The 19955-nt window shown below is 41.7% G+C and overlaps 1 pseudogene; it reads left to right on the forward strand.

The window, feature by feature from the left end:
• The first annotated feature begins 14092 nt into the window (after window positions 1-14092).
• Window positions 14093-15256, forward strand: LOC147634409 (malate dehydrogenase, chloroplastic pseudogene; annotated as a pseudogene).
• The last annotated feature ends 4699 nt before the right edge of the window (window positions 15257-19955 follow it).

Raw genomic sequence — 19955 nt, forward strand, 5'->3', positions numbered from 1 at the left:
CTTATGGAGCCTATTGGGATTTTCTAACACAAAAAAAACCCCGAAAACAGGCCGTGCCAGTTCCTAAGGGTTTTTTTGTGTTAGAAAATATTTCTTAGTTATCTACTTGGGGCTCCCTTATTCTTTTTTAAAGAGAAAAAAACCCCCAGGCCGGTGTGGCCTGTTTCTGGGGTTTTTTTTGTGTTAGAAAATATTTCTTAGTCATCTTCTTAGGGCTGCCTTAGTCTTTTTTAAAGAGAAAAAAAAAAGCCCCAGAAACAGGCCGCACTAGTGCGACCTGTTTCTAGGGTTTCTTTGGTGTTAGAAAATATTTCTTAGTTAGCTTTGGGTTTGCCTAATATAACTTCTTGTTTATGTTCAAGTAATATAGCTTTTTCTTTATTATCTATTGCTTAATTTGAAACAATGGCCTCTCTCACATCTCTAGTATAATTTAAGAAATTGGGGCAGATTTAAGAAGTAACAAAATCGTTTCTATTTATGCTTCTATTTGTGCTGTTATTTCATTTGCAATGGTGAGCATACTAGCATATATAAGAGTGAAAATATCATAAACGTTTGGTTTTTTTTCAACATGACATCACTAATACCTTTGTTTCTATTGGGACTATCTCGTATAGTGTAGTGAGGAGGACCTACCTAAGAGAAAAAAAAACCCCCAAAAATAGGCCACGTCGGTGGGACCTGTTTCTGGGGTTTTTTTTATATGTTTGTTCAAGCTAGAGCTTCTCCAAGCATAATCTTAGAGCATGCTCTTGATGATTATTATTTGGTTGCTACATAATTTAAAGGTGGATATATACGGTCATTTTAAAAAAGGCAGTCTAAAAGAATCCAAAAAGTGTGGATGAAGTCGGAGAGATGGGGCACTTTTGGGGACACATGGATGGTAGGTCTTTAGCAACGTATTTATGTGGTGATATGGAGATTTCTTGGGCTATAAAGATGTAGTTCATACTAGGCACCATGAATTTTAACTTTATTGACATTGTTGTGGTTTCTTTTTTACCATTTTTCCTTCTTATGTAGAAAAGCAAGCTTGTATTTGGGAGGTTGTGAAGATGTATGGGCCCATCAAAAGATACCTTTAAATAAATGATAATGCATTCATATAGATTTTGTATACTCATTATAAATTCACTTATTTATGTAGTGGATGAGGATGGAATGCCACATTCATGATTTGGTTTTTGGTGATGATGAGAGGACACTTTCAATCTTGGATTTTAAGGGCTTGGCTCATGTTTTTGTTCTTAATATGCCAGCATTGGTTTTTGGTGATGGGACCTTGGATTTTATCTCATGTTTTTATTCTTAATATGCTAGCATTGGGAACTATTGTTATGCTCTACAAAACTTTGTAAAGATTTTTATGCTTTTGTTTCAATATAATTTTTGTTTACAAATGTAAAATATCTTTACACACTTGGGCTTGCACCTTTTATGTGTAAGCATCCCTCTTGCCTTGAAGTATACTTTATTGCACATTTGATTTGCCATGAGGTGTTGGGTGAATTTTTTCTTTTTTGTGAAAAGCTTATCATTAGGGAAATGGATCGGAAATGGAATATGATCCGAATATAAATTCACTTTAGCTTTAAGAGTAAAGTGTAATAGATAAAAAATTAGCATTGAGAAATAAAATAAACTCTACTTTAAAAAACTTACATACTTGCTCTAAATAAACTTGCTATATAGTAATACTCAAAAACATTAAGTGAGCATTAAGGATGCATGAAGGGTTATAGAGGTGATGTTTGAGACATAGACAAAGTTCAAGGTGATGCATAGTTGAATGGTCAAGTTTTTTGGTGATGCATAGGTGAATGGTTTTGTTTTGAAGGATAAATGACAATGTTTGGAATGATTAATGGTTGTGTTTTGATGTGCAAGCGATCCACCACTGCTGGCGAGGGAAAGCGTACCAAGAGAGAAAAGGCACAAGCAGGTGAAAAGGAAGGGGAGTCTTAGGCAACAATTAGTTTGAATCAAACTAGTCATGTTGTGGAGACTAATATTGAGGGTGCTGGGGAGGAGGAGGGTAGTCAGACAATGACTGACTCTATGCCAGGTGGCTCTCTTATGGATGAGGATAGTGGCAAAGAAGTTTTTTTTACAGATTATGCCTTATGTTATGAGATCAGAGGTGCCTCCAACATTGGAGGACAACAAAGATGAGAATAAGATTTACATTGACAAAGGTGAGGATATCATGCAAAAAACTAGATTGTTTAGTTGTTTTCAACGTCCTATGATACTTTTGTGCAAACTTATTCCTTATGCCTGTGTTAGGGGTTTAAGGGAAGATGTTTCTGGTCTAAAGATTGCATTTGGCAACAAAGAGGGATATGTGCCAGAAAAGGGAGCATTTATAGTTTCCATTCGGACATGTGAAAAAGAGACTACCTATGTGAATGAGGAGATTACTAGTGGATGGGATGCTATTTGGCATGACATCAACAGGGAGTTTGAGGAGGAGTTAAGAAGTAGACCAGTGTTGCACATCCTTGTGGGTAGGATGTTTTATGTGTGGGAGGGAAACCATCGTATAGTGTCTTGGACATAAGCCATCAAAGAAAGATTTTCTCAAACAAGAGCAAAGCACCACCGTGTATTGTGTACGATCATTGATCCTACACGTGTGAGCGAGATCACTCTCTTGGCAAGCCTTCAGAGGATGAATTAGTAAGCTGCATAAAAATTTATGATTAAGATCTTGATCATGTGGTGTTTTTCTTGAGTGAATTGTAATTTTTTGTATTCATTTTTTAAAGCTTGAATACTCATGCTTTGGTGACCATAGCCTTGTGGGACGAGATTGTGAATTGTGCCAACATTAGTGCTGCCAATCATGATGATTACATGAAAGATTTGCTATATAGAGATAGGAAGTTAATTACTTTGATTAGAAATAATAATACAAAGGGAGACAAGCCTTGGTATCCTCTTACTCGTAAATACTTGGACAAGCTTGTTTATAATGTGAGTATTTGATAGCTTAAGATTTGTTTGATACTCATTCTTTGCTTTAAATTGTTATATGATGAGATTCGATGTTATGTGAAGGTTCAAATTACTCAAGCCTTGAACAAAAGCTTGAGCAAGTGCACTTGACCATGGGAGAAGATGAGGTGCAAAAAATTGAAGCCAAGGAGATAGAGGAATTGGCCATGAGATATGGTGACCGCATAGGGAAGGTATTTTGTCATGTGTTTTGCAACGGTGAATTTCATTTCTATTGAGACTAATATAAAGTGACTCTATTTGCATTTCAAGACAATGTTAATTTTGGAAAAAGTGTGTTGAGAATGATATCCATCTGTGTAGATCCTTAACATTGTTGATCCAAAGCATGGTGATGCATGGCGGGCTAAAGTGTGGTCCTTAAAGTGGGATGTGGATAGCTTCGCAACACTAGAGAAGCTAAATTTATTAGCATTGTGTGATGTACCAATAGAGTCCAAAATCTTTTGGTTGGGTTTATTGGAGGTAAGCACGACAACCAAAAATATGTTTGGCCTTGTGCACGTAGATCATGTCTAGAGAAAGTAAGTCATGGTTTTCTATAGCTATTTGTGTTTAGTTGTTTGCAATTTTCAAAACCTTCTCTTATGTCATATGCATGCTTTCCTTTGTGATGTGATTTCTTTTTACTTTTTTGAAGCTGGCTTCGAAAAGAGGTCACTCTTGAAAAGATTTTATAAGGGGAAGATGCTATCCTTAAAGATTTTGTGGAAGAGCCTAATGGCGTGGTAGTGCCCAATGATTGCTTGCTCTATGATTATTACGAGGAGATAGATATTGAGAAGAGGAAGCAATTGTTCCCTCTTGAGACAAGCCAAGACACAAGGGAAAAAAAGAGTGCTGAAAAGACAACAAAGAAGTCTGACATGGTCCGGATGGTTGCCTAGAGGTTGATTTGTTTTGCAAGTGGTGTTGGAAATGTTCTTAAGAAAATGTGTACATTCTTTTAAACTCAAAGATGCTTTCTTAATCATGTGTTGCTTTTCAATGTTTTCAGATATTTTGTGTGTTTGAAAGAAAGGGGTCATTTGGCTGTCATGCCTGTAAGAACAAAGAAATGGTTGGCTCTAGATAATGAGGCATTGTGTACCCCCAAAGTATGCATTAAACTTGAGAAAGGTCATGTTTTGGAGAGGGAGAAAGATCTCCACCAGCATTTCAAACTTGGGCATCCTCTTGATGTGGAGAAGGTGGTTGATGAGAGGAGGTGGAGAAAACGAGACCTATACAAAGGAGAGTTCTTTATTAATGTAGGCATCTGCTAACTATTGGGCATTGTCTTGAGTTGCTCGTTACTTTATTTTGCATGTGTAAGACAAAGACAAAGTTATGGAAGAGCAGCCAAGGGTGGACTTATTGGATGCAGAGATAGACATGAATATTGGGGATGCTCATGATGATGGTAACTCTTTTCCAACCTCTCTAAAATTGAGCTTGGGATATTCTCTTTGTTGTCTTGAGTTGCTCGTTGCTTTATTTTGCATGTGTAAGACAAAGACAAAGTTATGGAAGAGCAGCCAAGGGTGGACTTATCGGATGCAGAGATAGACATGAATATTGGGGATGCTCATGATGATGGTAACTCTTTTCCAACCTCTCTAAAATTGAGCTTGGGATATTCTCTGTGTTGTGTTGACACTATATTATGTCAGGTTATGATTTTATCTTTCTAACTATCCTTTCGACAATGGCATGAATAAGGAAAGTTGTTTGGCAATAAATCTTTCTTTAGATTGTTTTCAAGATGAGGGCCTTCATGGCAAAACAACCTCGATCATTTCTAAAAGAATGATAGCATATATCTACCAGCCGCATGTGCCAGTTTTGGATGTGTCATGTGGAGATATCCCAAAGTGTTTGGCTGTTGTTGGGGATTATATTTCTATTGGCAAGTGTTTTATAAATGGCACAAAGAATGCATCTTACACCATAGTTCATGAGCACATGCAAAAATCCACACCCAAGGGTAGACAATATGCAAGGAAAGGGAGATCAGTTTCTTGGGCGACTGATTTGATATTTTTGGACCTCCCTTTCGGTGGAGTGGTACATGTGTCGTCGACTCTAGGCCCTTGTGGGATACAGTGTGTGAGGACCATGTGTGGTATGGAGTGGGTTTGGCTGGCTCTTGGTGATTCTGGCTGGTTGTTGATTATGGCATCAATGGAGGTAATATTCCACGTGTTGGAAGCTTGCAAGCATTTACTTTTGTCTTGAGATTTGGTTGATAAAAGTTATGTTATGTTTTATAGGAGAGAGAGTGGGTTGGGTTGAGCGCTATTGCCATGTATTGGATTTGGAGATTTGGCATCTTATTGTCATGCATCACTCACCCTATGGATACTATGAGACTAGGGGTTTTCGAATAGAGGTAGTGTGTTCAGTGGTGGTTCCAGGGTAATTTGTTCAGTATATATGATTCTTCTTGCTTCATTTGGTTGTTGTCATCCTATAACATTATACCTCTTCTATGCTCTTTGCAGTTCGCAGACGAGGTATGATTCTTGCGATTTACTGCTTGGAGAGTGCACCCCTTTTTGAGGCGCTTTGTATACATCCTATGGATTTGGTGGCATACCATTATTTGCCAGATGTGTCTTGTGATAGGGATCTCGGGGATGTGGAGATCCGTGGTGTTGTGGAGCACAATGTTACTTTCATTTTGCAGGATATTTGGAGTTGTTATGTCGTCGTGGTGGTGTTTGCCTTAAGTTGGGTTGTAGCACAGCTCCTCTACTTAATGCATGTTTGAGGTCTGGTCATTTATGCGCTTCGATGGACTCTGACAAGGGTCTTGTGTCTTTGTACATACAGCCATTACTTCTAGCTCTAGGAGGCCAAGGGGGAGGCTAGTAGTTCACATGATTGGGATGATAATATCGATGAGCATGTGGGATAGAATCCATATGATTAGTGAGCGTCTAGACCTTATTCAGTGCTACATTGATTACTATTTATTTGGCTTTGTTTTTTCGATGCGCTTGTTTTTTGGGACTATTGTCACTCTATTTTGTTATTTTGGTTACCTTCATGCATATGTTTAAAGACAAGAACATTCAAGTTTGATCTGCAGTACACCGATATACTTAAACATGTGAATTTGCAAAAACTAAACAATTTTTATTCTTTATTTTCTATCCAAAGTGTTCTGCCAAAGTATGTCGAAGCAATGGCAAGAACCATGGCTGGAGACTCACGTTTTGAGAAGGACCATGCAGATTGACGTCACACTCCTCATGTTTAGTAGACAATAAGTGTGACTCAACTTGATTTGTTTTGGTGTATGTAGTGGATAATGCAACACATGGTTTTTGTGTTTGCTTGGCGAGCCATTATTGGCGATTTTGTTTCGGTCGGTCTTGATTAATGCAAATATTGTTGGGTATTGTTCTGTGCAATCAAAAAATTATAGTTGGAGTGGTGTTTCAATTTTGTTTGGTTATTGATGTGATCTTCTAATGCGCTGCTTGTGTCTTGTGCTCACTGTGCATTTTTTTTGTTGTGAAAGTTCATCGAGTAACTTCCAATTTTTTGGGGTTTGTTGCCAAGTTTCGCTCTAATTTTCAAATAGCTCCGAAAAGGTTGCTCGGTGTTTGGTAAGACTCATCGGAATGGCTCCAATTTGATGTGTATGTCCCAGGATTTATGTTTCCCCCCAAAAAGGAAGTATTTGATGTAGAGACTCTCTTGCTAGTGATGTGATCGTGGTTTGCTAATTCGTTCCATTTGCACTTGCACCAAGGTGTTGGGAACACCAGCTTGACCAACAGTAACTTGTTGAGAAAGGGAGCTAAGCTCCATTGAGAGGGATAGCTAGAAAACTAATAATAATGTAATTAATGATAGTGCTTAGACATTGCCAATAATGAAGTGCAATGGCTCACAAGTTGAGCAATGAAGTGCAAGTTGAGCAATGGAAGGTTTTGATACCAAATGTTAGATATCATGGAGGCTTAAACACATCAAGATGAGCCATGGCTAAGTATAACTAGGAGTGATTATGACTTAAGCACAAGTGACTAGCTTAAGCAAGAATATGATTAGCATAATGACAATTCAAAGTAGGAGCAATTGAGTGTTTTTCATTCATGAGAATGTGCCTCTTAAATAGGCACATTCTACCTCTTAAATAGACTAAATACAAAGCATGAAATGCGTCATTGATGATGTCAAGTACCTCCTCAATCATCTCTACATTCTCTCTAGAGTCTCTCCTAGAATCTCTCATCAAAGTCAACATTGGTGGTCTACTAAATGCATGGGAAATAGGTGCCTTCTTCTAGGTAGAAATGATGCCTTTTTACAAGAGTAAAGCCAAGGTTTTATATGCACCCCAAATAATCTTAGAACATGGGCATTAATACTGAGTGTATTCCAAACAACTAGAAATGGTTTATACTCTTTTATGCCAAGATTGCTCGTCCATTATACAAGCTTCTCATTGTATTTGAGTGGACGGAAGAGTGCCAACACGCTTATGATATGTTAAAGCAAACTCTAGCTAGCTCTCCAATCTTGCAAGTGACAAACTAGGATATTATATTCCATGTGCATATAGATGCTTCTAACTTTGCTATTGGATGCATCCTAACTTAGCCAAATGAACACAAACTAGACTACCCTATAAGTTTTCCTAGCCGACAATTGTGCGAGGTTGAGATAAACTATACCACCACGGAATGTGAAGGATTAGCTATGGTGTATGTAATGAAGAGATTTTGGCACTAGCTATTAGCTAATAAGCTTGTTTTCTATGTTGACCACATCAAGCCTTATTATACCTTGTTAATAAACCATACCCCACAGAATCACCAGGTGGTTGTTGAATCTTATTGAATTTGATTTTACAATGGTTGTGAGACCTGCAAAAAAACATTTCATGGGCTGATCATCTATCTCGCGTACCTAATGATAAAGCACCACTTGAAGTAGATGATGATCTAATTGATGCTACGTTGTTCAAGGTTGAAGCTATGCCAGAGTAAATCGTTAACTTTATAGCTAACGGTTTTCTTGAACTAAAGAAATTAAAAGGCAAGATCTAGCAAGGAAATTACTAAAAGAAGTGGAGCCTTACCAATTGATTACTGGAACCTTTGGTTTTTCTTTAAAAATGATAAGTGACCAAGAAAAGCACTTTATCAATGATGTCACAAATCTACACCATACTACCCACAAGCAGATGGTCAAGATGAGAGCACCAACAAAGTTCTTATTTCTATACAAACTAAAACTATTGAGGCTCAATGCAATGATTGGGATTTTAAGTAGCGCAACTATTGGGTTGCTTCTTGCTGCTCCATGTCATAGCACCACTCCTAAAGGAGAACATAAATCCATTGGTAGATCTCCTATCTGCAATACTACCAGTCCAATTTGCATCAATGTATCCAAACACCTGCAAACTTTGTATACCAGTCTCATAAAAGAGACCATAGTCTAATGTGGACTTCACATAGCGCAATGTGTGCCTCACACCATCCAAATGTGGCTTTCAACAAGGAACTTGCATAAATTGACTCTCCAATTTAACTGTATAGTTTGAATCTCGCCTAGTGATCATCATGTAGATCAAGCTACCCACTATCTTCTTGTACATAGTGGGGTTCTCCAAGATCTCACCCGTAATTGCACTTAACTTGCCATTTGAATCTAATGGCATATAAATTGGCTTACAACTAGCCATACCATATTTGGACAGCATGTCCAATGCATGCCGTCTCTGTGTGATAGCCATATGCCCTTGGCTGTCCTAATAACCTCAATGCCAAGAAAGTACATTAGCTCACCCAAATCCTTCATGTCAAATTTCTGCTTGAGGAGATATTTCACACTGTCCCTTCACAGTCGATATGGAAGGTGGGAACAAGCAAACCTAAGCTGACATAGTAGCCTAGGGGAGCATACCAGAGCATGTTAAGAACTTGCAAGTTTTCCAGGAGGTGGGCGGGATGGCCTCTAAGATCACAGAAAGGAAGAAAGTCTTCAAAACTGACAAGAAGCTCTCTCTTGGGAAAATGCTTTTTGAAATGCACAAAGCCCTCACCTGTGGGCTGTTCTTCTATTTTATGGGGAAGCCACTGACAGAGGAGGTCTTTCTGAGGTGGTTCCAGGAGGTATATGGAACAAAAGCTAGACTGACTAGGTTCTACTTTGCAGTTAAAGGCTTCATCCAAGCCATGGTGGAATCAGAATAGTAGAGGGACTATGTCCTTAATTGTCACCTCCAACAATCAAGTCATCTACATAGATTGTGATGAGACCACAAGGCCCTTATCACTCTTTTACACATAGAGTGAATGATCAGCATCTACCACATGAAAGCCAGTGGTGATAAGATATTGTGCTATCTTATCATGCCATGCTCTCGGTGCCTGTTTCAAGCCATATAAGACTTTACGCAGCTTGCATACAAAATCAGGGTGACCCACATCTTCATAACTTGGTGGTTGATCCATATACACTTCTTGCAAATCACCATGTAAGAGCACGTTTTTAACATCCATTTGATGTAAAACCCATCCTTTTGATGCAGCCACCGCAAATAATAACAACTCTCATGGTTGCCATCCTGGTAACGGGGCTGAACGTCTCCTCATAATCAATGCCATAAGTTTGAGCATAACCTTTGGCAACCAATCTTGATTTATACCTACTGCTAATACTTCCAACTGAGTTATGCTTTATTTTGTACACCCACTTGCATTCAATAGCCTTCTTGTCCTCAGGCTGCTAATACTTCCAACTGAGTTATGCTTTATTTTGTACACCCACTTGCATTCAATAGCCTTCTTGTCCTCAGGCAATGGCACCAAGTCCCAAGTCTCATTTGCATCCAATGTAGCCATTTCTTCATCCATGGCTTTCTCCCAATCAACATTCCCAATATCTTCTTCAAGAATGTGGGTTCAACATCTTGCACAACTTTAGCCATATATGCATAATGATGAGCCACATAACCATCATAAGTCAACCTATCAACAGGTTTTTAAATCTCCCTGACCTGTGTTGTCCATGATCACTACCTGGCATTTTTGCAACTTCTCTTGCCTTCCTTACACCAAGTGTTCTAATAGCTGGAATCCAAGCTCATCATGAAGACTCTGCTCTGAGCCACTAGACTCTCCATCAACAAAAGAATGCCCTATACAAATGTTAGGTATACCAAGAGGCTCACCGACCTTCTCTTTGCCTTTGCGTGATGTACCAACTGCATTTTCAGGACTGGTGTTTTGACGTAGCCTGCCACTCCATGATCTATCAACAATAGACCCAACACAAGAGGACTCTCGAGGTCCACTCAATGACTATGATTGTTACTGACTTGCATTCTGTGCAATCACACTTCTAGTTACATCAACATCTTTTTCAGCAGCATACCATCTACTCATTTCATCAAACATAACATCTCTGCTTACCCTCAACTCACATGTAGTAGGATTATAGCATTTGTATCACTTTTGCTCAAGGGAATATCCAATAAACACACATTTTTCTACTTTTGGATCCAGCTTCGTACACAACTTAGCTAGCACATGCACATAGGCAATGCATCCCAAAAACTTTCAAGTGAGATAAATCAGGTTTCTTGCCAGTGAATTTCTCCTCTAGTGTTACATCATGTATGGATGCAGTCGGAGTCTTGTTCATAATATAAATTGCTGTGAAATAGCTTCAGCCTAATACCTATGCGGTATATTTTTCTTTGTCATCAATGCTCGTGCTATCTCTGCAATGTGCCTGTTTTTTTGCTCAGCAATCCCATTTTGTTGTAGAGTGTATCTACATGTAAACGATCTCTGAACGCCATTCTTTTGCAAAAAATCAAAGAACTCATTGGAGAAGTACTCTCCCCCTCCATTTGACCTTAGGCACTTCACATGCTTTCCTGTCTGCTTTTCAGCCACCATTCACTCTAAAATTCTGAAAATGAGTGAAAACTTCACTCTTCTCCTTCATGAAATACACCCACACTTTCCTCGTGTAGTCATCAGTGAATGTTACATAATACTTACAGCCACCCATAGTAGACGTAGTTTTGGTAGGACCCCATACATCTAAATGGCACAACATCTAGTACATTCTTGCTCACATTTCTATCATGTGGAAGTACATGATTTGTCTGCTTTCCAAATTGACATACTTCACATACTTTCTACATACCATCAACCTTAAACTTAGGCAACCCTATCACAATTTCTTTAATCTACATAGAATTCAGTCTTTGCACATTTACATGCCCAATTCTCTTATGCCAAATGTCTGTATCTGCAAACAACTTGTGATCTATGTGCAAACATTGAAACTTTCACTTTGAGCATATTTACATCTAGTGTAAACATTTTGCTCGCTCTATTGCCTTTTGCAACCAACCTGCACTTATCTTTAAAGTCTTCGACATAGCAACAATCAAGGTAAAAGTGCACCTGCAAATCTTGGACAATGGAAACCAGATTCTTTGTAATATTTGGAACGTGAAGAACATCTGAAAGGTACCTCACCTTACCATCCTACATAGATAATGACACATTTCCAACATGGGTACTTGGATGAGTAGTATCATCCCCTATTTCAACAAAACCTGGCTTTTCAAGATTTTTTATATCCTTGAACCACTCGCCATGACTGGTCATGTGGTTAAAAGCACCTAAATCCAATACCATGTATCATCATTGCATGCAGATACATCATTTCCCGACACATCATTAAGTACATGTTGCATAACAAACAACCTTTCATTGTCCTTATTACTTCTGCTAGAGGATGCATGGCCGTGTGATAGAAAAGATGGGTTTTGGTGAGATGTTTTGCAGTATGGTCAAGACACGCTTCTCAAATGTTTATGCTACAATTCAAGTCAACGGTTATACCTCAGGTAAGTTCCAGTTGAAAAGGTATGTGAGGCAAGGATGCCCCCTTGCCCCCCTTCTATTTGCCATCACCACTGACCCCCTTCTGAGAAACTTGAATCTGCTGGTCCAAAAAGCCTCACTCAGACCTCTACCACTCCCACAAGGAAGTCCTTTTGTCTGCCAGATGCTTGCTGATGACAGTTGCAATGTCATCAAATGTGATAGACAAAGTATTGGAAGCCTTATGAGTGTGTATAACAGCTTCTGTGAAAGTGTCTAGCTCAACACTAGCACCAAGCAAGACTGAATGTCTGGTGTTGAGCCATAGGCAAAGACAGCATGTTCTGGGAATTTCAGTTGAGGGATATTGGACTTGGTAAGGTCATCAGGTACCTTGCATGCCCAATTGGCTAGGGTATTATAGCTCATCAATGCTTTGAGTGGCTGCAACAAAGGATTATCCAGAAGGTCAAGGCAAGGTCAAAGTTGAGATTGAGCTTGGCAGGGAGAATAATTGCTCTGAAGCATATCCTTTTGGCATTACCAATATATGTTGCCACTCTAGTAAAGTTTTCAAAGGCTAACTGGGGCAGACTATGTAGAAGTTTCAGGGAGTTCTTGTGAGCCTTTTCAAACACTAAAACTTGGAACTTTGTCTCATGGGAATAGGTGTGCTCCAGGAAAGAAGATGGGGGTTGGGGAATCCCAGATATCATCAAGCAGGCACGTGAACTGCTAGCCAAGTGGATCACAAGAGTAGAGTTAGATCAGCCATGGGCAATCATCACAAGGAAGAAATTATATGAAGCCGATGTCCTGGGGAAAAAAGTGGATTGGCACCCACTGGTTAGACAAGTTGATCTTCCCAGGCAGCATCAAAATCAAAGGCTCTGAACACATTCAGAGGCTAGTTCAGAGTTGGAAGGGAACTCTTTTAAATGCTGAGTGGGAAGGCTTTAAAAGAGGAGACTCCTCACTATTGTAGAGTATCTGGTTGTGTAAGATTGCTTTTAAGGATGGAGTCCCACCCATACTTAGGAATAACAAGATTGCTAATAGGCTACATAACAAAGGGCTGAAAATCTTTAAGGACTTGTGGAGTAGCAGTGCTCAACAGTGGGAATTACCAACTGGTATTTGGCAAAGGTTGACCAGGGATGAGTAGCTTTTCTTGGTAAACTTAATCAGTAGGATTAAAGACTCTTGGCCCACTGCTGGATTTCTCTCTCTGGAGCAATGCATCAAAGAATGGAAGGTTAAGGAAGTGAGGATTGATAACAAGATCAAAAATACTGTCAGATCTGACATGTGGATTGAAAAGTTAGCAAGGAGTTGGAATAAATAGGGTATCCACTTGACTCCACAATACTACAGGAAGAGGACATCCAAGGTGTGGAAATCTTCAGTCTCCACAAGCCTGGATTTAATGCTCTGGAGAGTGCTTCATCTGCAGCTCCCCGCCGTAAGGGAAGTCACTACACAATGGGGGGATGGCAACCCTTCGCGCCCTATGTGCAATTGCAAAAAAAGAATTAGTGTTTCATGCACTGTGGGAATGTGGGGTAGTTCACCCCATCTGGAAAAAAGCAAGCAACATGTTGAGAGATTGTGGAGTGATTGATCACATCAACTGGAGACACGCCTTAATTGGATGCAAAGGTAGGATGAACCTAGCAAATCTACAGTGTTTGGCACTCAATCAGAGCTCTCATCAACTCTGAAGTCTGTAAATGCAGGAATGCAGCAGCACATTATCGTCCTAGTAAAGCCCCCTCTCTCACTCCAAAGGAGTAAAAGATCTTCTTGTGTAAGCCTGCAAGCTTGCCAGCAGCAACAATGGAGGCTCCATTTGGAAAGAGGCAGCCAAAACAGTCCTTAGGAAGCTACTGAAGCTCAAAGTCTAACTTGTAGGTGATGTATCTTTCATTGATACTAATATAGCATCTTTTGCATTAAAAAAAAAACTAGGCACATGTTTTTTTTGAGTGAATAGGCCCCAATTATAAGTTAAAGTGGTGGTAAACTCCCATGTTAAAGAATCTCAGGAGTAAATTTTTTTGAATATTTTATGAAATTTGCAGGTTTTTATTATTTAAACCTCCCAAGGAACGAGGAAATTTTTAACCTCTTCGAGCTAAAGATTTTTTTTTTGAATTTGGAAGGTTCAAAATCAAGTCTTCATGTTGAGGATTTTGTTTCCTTAGGTACCACATGTAATGGCGACTGCACTTGCTGTTCCTCGCCCCTTTTCTTCCAACCTCAATATCGCCTTCTTCTCTTTCAGCGGGCTTAAAGCAACCCGTGCTTCCTTCACTTGCTCCTTCCTGGGATCCTGCACAACCCCTCGCTGTGCACTCGCGTGGGGCTCGCTCCATGGCCCCTCCGACACTCTTGTAGCCACAGGAGCTCCAGGCCATGCCCGCGCAGGCGCAGGGCCCTTCAAGATAGCGCTCCTGGGAGCTTCCCAAGGGGTGGGGCGCCCGCTTTCTCTCCTCATCACGCAGTCGCCCCTGGTTTCTCAGCTCCACCTCTACGATGGAGAAGAAGAAGTGGATGGCCTCGTCTCCGAGCTTCGCCAGCGGGACGGAGATGGGACCACACAGGTAGTGGATGGATTCAAGGGCTTCCCGCAGCTGGCCAACTGCCTCGCGGGCATGGATATGGTGGTGATTTTATCTGGCGCGCAGAGAGGCCCCGGCATGACGAGGCAGCAGCACTTCGAGACCAACGCAGGCACAGTGAAATCTCTCGTGGAGGCCGTAGCACAGAGCTGCCCCAAGGCATGGCTGCATGTGATGAGCGAACCCTTGGACTCCATGGTACCCATGGCCGCAAACGTGCTTAGGAGATTTAGGGTCTTCGACCCTGCGAGACTGTTTGGGATAACCAAGGTGGACTTGATTCTGGCAAGCGAACTGGTGGCCAGGATGAAAAACCTCGACCCACGACAGGTGGAGGTCCCTGTGGTAGGAGGCCATGACGGGATAACCATCCTGCCCTTTCTGTCCAAAACAATTCCCAAGTGCCAATTCTCTCAGGAAGAGATCGAGGAACTCACTGCGCGCATCCGAGTCGGTACACAGAATGCAGAAATCCTAGGCAGGTCTGCAGCCATGTTTCTGGAGTCTTGCCTCCGAGCTAGGGATGGGGAGAATGACATCTTCGACTTTGCCCTTGTCCAGAATGCCATCACTCGGGTAAACTACTTTGCTACTCGCTTTAAGCTGTGTGAGAATGGTGTCCAGTATGTTGTCGGTAAAGATTTCATTGATATGAGCAAGTACGAGGAAGCTGCCTACCGCACACTCCTCCCAGTTTTGAAAGCGAATATTGATAGGGGTCTGGCCTTTGCTTCCAAAGATCCTGTTGTTACTGCCTAGCTCCGTGCACCATTTACGAGTTTAACTCTGGTGTTCTGTGAGTGTGATGAATTTTTCACAATCAGCAGGCATATCAAAGATTGACTGCAGGCATTTTTAGATGGGTTGAGGCCATGCCAACATTGGTTGCGGGCATATCTAGATAGGTTGCAGCTGCACTTGCCCGATATTGGTGTGGTTCAGTTTTTTTTGTCACTTGTTTTGTCAAGGAGCAGGTTGGTGATGTAATGTTGGAGTGCACGCCCAGTCAGCACCAGGATCAATACAAGCCCAGCAATAAGGAAATTGCAGTCTTTATTTATATAATGTGTATTCTCTGAATTGTGATTTATGGTCATCTTTTGGGTTTAAGGCATTTCACTCTGGACTGCTATATACAGTGATCAATGTGAGATGTTAAAGATTTACATCATCATGTTGACTGGTGATAATTTTTACATGATATTCTGGTCTACACATGCATACGTTTTTAAATCAGTGAGTATGTTTGTCCACTATTAGCCTCAGAGAAAAGACCACAATGGTTTTGAGAATATGATAGTCCTCACTACCAATAGCTTGTCAAATTTTTTTGGATGATTAACCTGTTGTCTGTGAAGACACCATGTTTTATGGGCTAGGTGAGTTTAGCAGCTTAGTCATAGTAAGCTGGGTTATACACATTCCCGCACAGAGGTATACTTGCCCTTGGATGGGGGAATGAGTTCTGTTTGGCTGGATATATCATTTGAAACTGAGCCCTTTGCATATCCCCAAAAAGCAGCAGACTTGGGAGTGGGGTGGACTTTGTGATGGACTGCTGAAACTTGATTTTTGATTGGCTCCAATTGCATTGTGGGGCTTGTGTAGCATGCAATAGGTTGACTGTCGTAACGCACAACAAAGCCTTCTTTAAACCTGTGAGTTTATGCAATCCACTTTACTTTGAGAGAGAAGAGTAGAGAGAGAGAAGATGTCGGCCAATAAGCAAGCCTATGTCAGAATGAGCAGCGGAAACGAGACAAAACCAGAGTAGAAAAGAAACGCAGAAATGCTGGAGAGAGAAGTGTTGTATAAACTCTACTATATACACATGATCCGGTACAACACAAGTGTGTGTGTGTGGGGGGGGGGGGTGGGAAACGTGGTATATATACCACCTGTGGCTGCAGGTCGGCCAGTGTAAAACAGGCCGACAGCCCCAACAGTGCCCAGGACTGGGATAATATCCAGCCGGCCATAAAAAAAGACAAAGTCAGCCAACAAAACAAGTCGGCCAGCAACATGATGAGTCAGCCATCGGATAAACCAGTTGGCCACCTCCTACAGCCCCCCCCACGACTAGCAAAACTAGGGAAAATATGGATAATGAGAAAAAAATGGAGAAACTCATACACATGCAGGCACACCCACAACACTGGCCCTCACTCCCTACAGTGTAATATGGTACAGACAGGAGATGACTGCAAACACCCCCTCTCAGCTCCTGGATGTGGAACCAACCCTAGTGAGCTGGAGTGTTGACGAAACATCTCCTGAGGTAGAGGCTTCGTGAAGAGGTCTGCTGCATTGTCCTCTGTCGAACAAAAGACTAGCAAGATGTCACCAGCCAAAATCTTCTCACGAACAAAGTGATATTGTATCTGTGTGCTTGGTTGTCTATTTTTGCAAGTTATTATCCGAGATGATACTGAATAGAAAATACTGGAAAATACTGAAAAATGTATATCAGGTAGATCCATGTATGGTGATCAGTTGAAGTGTTGCCCTCTCCTTAGATCAAGTATCTCCGCCATGGGGTTGTCTAGAATGGAGAGGTCATAGAAGCGAAGTAGGCGCCTCCGATGCCGAGCAATAATGGCTCTGATCTGGCGATGGTGGTGAGGATGCCGTGGTCGGGATCCTCGTGGGTGTGGCCGACGAGCACGACATAAGATAACTGCTCTATCAGTGGTGACTCCCTGGGAGCGTGGTCGGTGCCTTGATGGCCCAATGGAGGAGGTATCACGAGGTGTGTGGGCTGGGCTGCTGGTGCTGGTGCCGAAGAAATCTGTCAAGGTCCTCTGTCTAGGTGCATCATGGCTCGGCCTCCTGTCTGCCAAGAGAGTCTCTCTGTGTCTCCTGAGCTCAAGTAGAAACAATCCCAGGCATCTCTGATCCTCAAACTCCATGACCCTGCGTAACCGCCCAAAACCCTCTCGGAAGAGGCAGTGATATCTCCCTCGGATCTCATAATAGACTGTACATCGGCAAATGTAGTGTTTCTCTGTCTCTACCTCCTGGTAGCATAGCTGACAAATGCGGTCATCCAAGATCTGATGCACATATCGCCCTGTCTCAATCCGCAGCTGGTGTGATGAGGTCCGGATTTGTCCAATGGCACAAGGTATCCCATGTGATAGGTGTACATCCATGTACGCCGGGCGGGTGATAAAATCATCTGGTGAGAGGTGTAGAAAATGGCTCTTGTAATGAGCCATCTTCGTGCCCAAGGGCTCAAGGGGGCTAGTCCATGTCCTCTATGTGTCCACTCTGATGATATCCATCCTGATCACGCGGTTTTGCTCTGAGCGGGTGAGATCCAAAAATGGACAATCCAGATTGTACTGAAAGGGTGGTAGTGCCTCTATCCGCAAACCATATAGGTCAAACCATTATCTCACCTGAGTGCACCAACAATGAGTATCTCCATCCTCTGCCAACTATATGGATGAGGTCAATGCCAATCGGGAGTACCTCTGCTGAGGGAGCTCCCATAGCCGTTGTAAAAAGGTAACTGCTTGGAATAGGGTCTCGGTTACTACTGGTGGGGCACCCAGCTCAGCCCGAACAATCTCATGTGGTACTGACGATTTGCTCCGAATCATGCGGGCAATCATCATAATCAGTGGTCTCTCCATTTGCCTCCATCCCTCATCTGTCCCTCTCTGAGATTTGTGATGTATACTGGGTCCCCAAATTGGAGCTCCGTACAGTTGGGTCGGTGTGACAAGCGTATCAAATAGTCACAATTTGGTGCGTGGCTCCTGAAACTGTATGTGTGCTTATTGCCTCTCAAGTGCCCCCAAGGTTGCATGCCCTCGAGTACAAAAAGGTACATGAATCCTTGCAGCCATGGGCTGCCTTCTGGAAAAGGTAGAATATCCTAACACTAGTCCTATGTCTAGATCCACACCCAAGAGGGAGTGAATTGAATAAAATGATGAGCAAAAGTGTCTTTTATAGGCCTTAGAAAAAGCTAGAGTTCTGGTCGATTGTTGGCTGGACACCAATATCACTAATGAAGTACCCGACCTGTTTTAATGCAGTCGACACAGCCTCTTCTTGCATTCCATGCAGCCGACAGGTCATCATGTCCATTCCAGTCCATCACTTGCCATAACTTGCACATCTCTCAGCTAAACTTGATGACGGGATTCAAATGTCTTTCTTGGATGACTGGCATCATCCCATTCTATTCTCGGAGTCCTCGTCATCCTTCCTACTATGGCAACCTTTTCATTGAATATGTGGTCCGGTCTCCAAATCCACTCTAACTCTGAAGAAGATCTATGCATCTGTTCCATCTAGTCCCCATTCCGTTCTTGCTCTGTCTTTGAACAATATCTTGGTCTTCATTCTTGAGAAATGAGTCTGGAACTCTCACTCCACCCCTTGGAGGATCATCCTCCTTTGGAACCGTTGCCTGCAAGCCTTTCTTGGTATGCCCCAAGTGGCATCCGACTCACAGGACTGCCGTTCCCCTTGGGTCTTGTGGAACACCACCAACCAACCGCTTGGGAGTTCTTCCTTGTCTTGTGTTCCTTGCCTTGGGCCTCGTACTTGTGCACTTTCCTGTACCTTGAAAACCTGTATACCTTCATATGGGACTGAATTAGTGTCTAGCCTTGCTGAGCTTGATGCTCTAATACCAATGTTACACACGGAAGCTCTGGGAGTCTTCTTTTAGCCCTAAACACCATCTAGAACATGCTGATGCAGAAACGCAAACAGAAGAGAGTAGAGAGAGAGATAGCTTGAAATTCAGTATATCATATAGTATAAAAAGGTACATGAATCCTTGCAGCCATGGGTTGTCTTATGGAAAAGGTAGAATACCCTAACACTAGTCCTATGTCTAGACCCACATCCAAGAGGGAGTGAAAGAATAAAACGATGAGCAAAAGTGTCTTTTATAGGCCTTAGAAAAAGCTAGAGTTCTGGCCAACTGCTCGGCAAGCTGCCTGGACACCAATATCACTAATGAAGTACCCGACCTGTTTTAATGCAGAGCCGACACAACCTCTTCTTACATTCCACGCAGCCAACAGGTCATCATGTCCATTCCAGTCCATTACTTGCCATAACTTGCACATCCAAGCTCCAAAATCCTGGTTCTATCTGGTTCTTAATCCTTATTTATCTGGTTCTTAGTCTTGAGATTAGCATGTACATGTGCATGCACATGACAAGAGACAAGGACAAGAACTGTCCGAATCGTGGTCATCCTATATGTTAGTGCAAAAGTGTCCTCATAGTCGATGCTCGACTCTCGACTCTTATGCCCTTGGCACATTTTGGCCTTGAGCAACTTGACAACTCAGCAACAAGTAGCTCCTTGATCTTTTCTTTCTACTTTTTGTGCTTGGTGTTGCTATTGAGTAAGCAACAACTTTCTTTGTCGGGTGATAGGATCCTCTTTACAAGCAAGGTTTCTACCCATGTAAGGAGGATTGAAGAC

This window comes from Cibotium barometz, chromosome 11 (genome assembly GCF_041138505.1).
Source record: "Cibotium barometz isolate CiBa-2024 chromosome 11, ASM4113850v1, whole genome shotgun sequence".
In the NCBI taxonomy this organism is placed as follows: Eukaryota; Viridiplantae; Streptophyta; class Polypodiopsida; order Cyatheales; family Cibotiaceae; genus Cibotium; species Cibotium barometz.